Source organism: Tamandua tetradactyla (genome assembly GCF_023851605.1).
Source record: "Tamandua tetradactyla isolate mTamTet1 chromosome 25 unlocalized genomic scaffold, mTamTet1.pri SUPER_25_unloc_1, whole genome shotgun sequence".
NCBI classification, from domain to species: domain Eukaryota; kingdom Metazoa; phylum Chordata; class Mammalia; order Pilosa; family Myrmecophagidae; genus Tamandua; species Tamandua tetradactyla.
Window position 1 is genome coordinate 28,912 of NW_027518256.1, and position 5,509 is coordinate 34,420.

Sequence of the window (5,509 nt, forward strand, 5' to 3'; positions counted from 1 at the left end):
GACAGTGTGTCAAGCTGGGATGCCTTTGGTTGCTGAAATACCTGACCCAAAGTGGTTTAATAAAAGATAAATTATATTGGCTTATACAAACAAGATGTTCATGGGCCACCTGGCTTCGGGTATAGCTTGATTTGGAGCTCAATGTCACCATATATTGCTTTACTCCCTTCCCCAGCAATTTCATGCTTCCATTTGCTTTTCTCTATTATGAAGGTGAGAGAGTAAGAGAAACTATTTAACCTCATAGAAAGACAGCATTCTGAAATGTTGACTCTTACTGGCTTTGATATTCCCAGCTTCAGTGTACTCATCCATGAAGCTGTCAGGAAGGGGATGGAATGTACTAACTGAATTAGCCTAAGTCAGGTTTTTTAGCCATGGATCCCACAGGTGATGAAGTTAGCAAAAGCCAAGGTGATATTAAGATGGCAAACCAAAATCTGGATCCTAGAGTTGTTACTGTGAAGTTACTGAACCATAAGGCAACTGCCTTGGTCTTTGATAATGATCATATAACTATGCAACCTTTATCTTATGATTGTAAAAACTTTGTGACCAGCCCCACTTGTATCTTCTAACCCTGTTTTTCAACTTTAGTGTATTACAATCACAACAGACTGCTCTGATGTTTACTAATGAAAGAAATTGTCAGTCCAAAACTAACAGATCCTCATTTCTACACTATCTTTCTAGATGAAGCTGGATCTAACCAAAATGGATCTCCCTGGCATGCAGAGTAGCTTCCACTTTAACCTATAAATGATCTATATCTCATTATAATACTTAAAATCATGGCCATTATCATACTAAGGCCACCATATTCTGATGTACATTCTTGTGACTAAGCATGCCATCAATCTGTGCATGCTGAACAGATAGATCATCTCTAATTTCATTATCTTAAGCCACTGAACTCATCCTCAAATTTGCCCATTTTTTGATACTATAGGACTACCCAAGTTACTGCAGTTAGGGGAGACAGATTGTGAGGCCATCAGGCCCTCTGATTTCCTACTTCATGCGTAGCAATAAATTCTTTCTCTTTGAAACTCTGTTGTCTTAGGTAATGGTCAGTTCAGTAGACTGGGCAGAGAAGACCCTGCTTTTTTCTTATTAAAAAAATTAACAAACAAAACATGTAGAAATCATTCCATTCTACATATATAATCAGTAATTCTTAATATCATCACATAGTTGCATATTCATCATTTCTTAGTACATTTGCATCGATTTAGAAAAAGAAATAAAAAGACAACAGAAAAAGAAATAAAATGATAATAGAGAAAAAAACCTATACGTACCATACCCCTCACCCCTTGCTTTCATTCACCACTATTTCAAACTGAATTTATTTTAACATTTGTTCCCCCTATTATTTATTTTTATTCCATATGTTCTACTCTTCTGTTGATATAGTAGCTAAAAGGAGCATCAGACATAAGGTTTTCACATTCACAGAGTCTCATTGTGAAAGCTATATCATTGTTCAATCATCATCAAGAAACATGGCTACTGGAACACAGCACTACATTTTCAGGCAGTTCCCTCCAGCCTCTCCACTACATCTTGAACAATAAGGTGATATCTACTTAATGTGTAAGAATAACCTCCAGGATAACCTCTTGACTCTGTTTGGAATCTCTCAGCCATTGACACTTTGCCTCATTTTACTCTTCCCCCTTTTGGTCGAGAAGGTTCTCTCAGTCTCTTGATGTTAATTCTCAGCTCAATCTAGGGTTTTTCTGAGTCCTTTGATGCTGAGTCTCAGCTCATTCCAAGATCTTTGTCCCACATTGCCAGGAAGGTCCACACCCTGGGAGTCATGTGCCACGCAGAGAGGGGGAGGGTGGTGAGACTGCTTATCATATTGGCTGGAGAGAGAGGACACATCTGAGCAACAAAAGAGGCTCTCTTGGGGGTGACTCTTAGGCCTAAATTTTAAGTAGACTTGACCTATCTTTTGTGGGGTTAAGTTTCATGTGAACAATCCCCAAGACTGGGGGCTCAGCCTATAGCTTTAGTTGTCCACACTGCTTGTGAGAATATCAAGAATTCAACTTGGGGAAGTTGAATTTCTCCCCAATTTCACCATTCCCCAAAGGGGGCTTGCAAATACTTTTCCAGTCACTGATCAAATCATTCTGGGATTCATTGGGGGATCACTCTGGACAAACCAACAAAATCTCATGTGGTACCTGAGATTCCAAGTACTTATGACATTCAATCAAACTATCTACATGAGTTGTATTAGGAAATGCTCTAGTCAAAATCTAAATTTTGTAACAAATAAACATTTTTTGCTTTAGTCTCACACAGAAGGTGACATTTTAAAGTATTAATTATCATCTATTTTCAGCACCCTGCAATAATGACATTCCTTTGTTCTTCCTCATGCCAAAACATTTTTAAAATTTGTACATTGTACTTTTCACTATTATTATACACTCTAGGCATTCCTACATTATACCATCTTGATCTTTAACATCTCTCTTTCTTTCTGATTTCATTTATGTCCCCAGCCCTCCTTCCTCTATCATTCTCACATGCAGCTTCATTCAGCATTTTAACATAATTACATTACAGTTAGGTAGCATTGTGCTATCCATTTCTGAGTTTTTGTATCCAGTCCTGTTGCACAGTCTGTATACCTTCAGCTCCAATTACCCACTATCTTACCCTATCTCTATCTCCTGATGCTCTCTGTTACCAATGACATATTCCAAGTTTACTCATTAATGTCAGTTCATATCAGTGAGACCATACAGTGTTTATCCTTTAGTTTTTGGCTAGTCTCACTAAGTATAATGCTCTCAAGGTCCATCCATGTTCTTACATACTTCATAAGGGTATTCTGTCTTAGAGCTGCATAATATTCCATCACATGTATATACCACAGTTTGTATAGCTACTCGTCTGTTGATGGACATTTTGGCTGTTTCCATCTCTTTGCAATTGCAAATAATGCTGCTATAAATATTGGTGTGCAAGTGTCCATTTGTGTCTTTCCCCTTAAGTCCTTTGAGTAGATACCTAGCAATGGTATTGCTGGGTCATATGGCAATTCTATATTCAGCTTTTGGAGGAATTGCCAAACTGCCTTCCACAGTAGTTGCACCATTTGACATTCCCACCGACAGTGAATAAGTGTGACTCTTTCTCCACATCCTCTCCAGCACTTGTCATTTTCTGTTTTGTTGATAATGGCCATTCTGGTGGGTTTGAGATGATATCTCATTGTGGTTTTGATTTGCATTTCTCTAATGGCTAGGGACATTGAGCATCTCTTCATGTGCCTTTTGGCAATTTGTATTTCCTCTTCTGAGAAGTGTCTCTTCAAGTCTTTTTCCCATTTTGTAATTGGATTGACTGTCTTTTTGTTGTTGAGTTGAACAATCTCTTTATAAATTCTGGATACTAGACCTTTATCTGATATGTAGTTTCCAAATATTTTCTCCCATTGTGTAGGCTGTCTTTTTACTTTCTTGATGAAGTTCTTTGATGCACAAAAGTGTTTAATTTTGAGGAGTTCCCATTTATTTATTTCCTTCTTCAGTGCTCTTGCTTTAGGTGTAAGATCCAAAAAACCACCTCCAATTATAAGATTCATAAGATATCTCCCTACATTTTCCTCTAACTGTTTTATGGTCTTAAACCTAATGTTTAGATCTTTGATCCATTTTGAGTTAACTTTTGTATAGGGTGTGAGATACGGGTCTTTTTCATTCTTTTGCACATAGATATCCAGTTCTCGAGACACCATTTATTGAAGAGACAATTCTGTCCCAAATGAGTTGGCTTGACTGCCTTATCAAAGATCAAATGTCCATAGATGAGAGGGTCTATATCTGAGCACTCTATTTGATTCCATTGGTCAATATATCTATCTTTATGCCAGTACCATGATGTTTTGACCACTGTGACTTTATAATATGCCTTAAAGTAAGGCAGCATGAGATCTCCAGCTTCGTTTTTTCCCCTCAAGATGCTTTTAGCAATTCGGGGCACCCTGCCCTTCCAGATAAATTTGCTTATTGGTTTTTCTATTTCTGAAAAATAAGTTGTTGGGATTTTGATTGGTATTGCATTGAATCTATAAATCAATTTAGGTAGAATTGACATCTTAACTATATTTAGCCTTCCAATCCATGAACATAATATGCCCTTCCATCTATTTAGGTCTTCTGTGATTTCTTTTAACAGCTTTTTGTAGTTTTCTTTGTATAGGTCTTTTGTCTCTTTAGTTAAATTTATTCCTAAGTATTTTATTCTTTTAGTTGCAATTGTAAATGGAATTTGTTTCTTGATTCCCCCTCTGCTTGTTCATTGCGATGTATAGAAACACTACAGATTTTTGAATGTTGATCTTGTAACCTGATACTTTGCTGTACTCATTTATTAGCTGTAGTAGTTTTGCTGTGGATTTTTCAGGGTTTTTGATGTATAGTATCATATCATCTGCAAACAGTGATAGTTTTACTTCTTCCTTTCCAATTTTGATGCCTTGTATTTCTTTTTCTTGTCTAATTGATCTGGCTAGAACCTCCAACACCATGTTGAATAACAGTGGTGATAATGGACATCCTTGTCTTGTTCCTGATCTTAGGGGAAAAGTTTTCAATTTTTCCCCATTCAGGATGATATTAGCTGTGGGTTTTTCAAATATTCCCTCTATTATTTTAAGGAGGTTCCCTTGTACTCCTATCCTTTGAAGTGTTTTCAACAGGAAAGGATGTTGAATCATCAAATGCCTTCTCTGCATCAATTGAGATGATCATGTGATTTTTCTGCTTTGATTTGTTGATATGGTGTATTACATTAATTGATTTTCTTATGTTGAACCATCCTTGCATACCTGGGATGAATCCTACTTGGTCATGATGTATAATTCTTTTAATGTGCTGCTGGATTCGATTTGCTAGAATTTTGTTGAGGATTTTTGCATCTATATTCATTAGAGAGATTGGTCTGTAGTTTTCTTTTTTTGTAATATCTCTGCCTGGTTTTGGTATGAAGGTGATGTTGGCTTCATAGAATGAGTTAGGTAGCTTTCCCTCTACTTCAATTTTTTTGAAGAGTTTGAGCAGGGTTGGTACTAATTCTTTCTGGAATGTTTGGTAGAATTCGCATGTGAAGCCGTCTGGTCCTGGACTTTTCTTTTTGGGAAGCTTTTGAATGACTGATTCAATTTCTTTACTTGTGATTGGTTTGTTGGGGTCATCTATTTCTTCTTGAGTCAAAGTTGGTTGTTCATGCCTTTCTAGGAACTTGTCCATTTCATCTACATTGTTGTATTTATTAGCATAAAGTTGTTCATAGTATCCTGTTATTACCTCCTTTATTTTTGTGGGGTCAGTGGTTATGTCTCCTCTTCCATTTCTGATCTTATTTATTTGTGTCCTCTCTCTTCTGCTTTTTGTCAATCTTGGTAAGGGCCCATCAATCTTGTTGATTTTCTCATACAACCAACTTCTGGTCTTCTTGATTTTCTCTATTGTTTTCATGTTCTCAA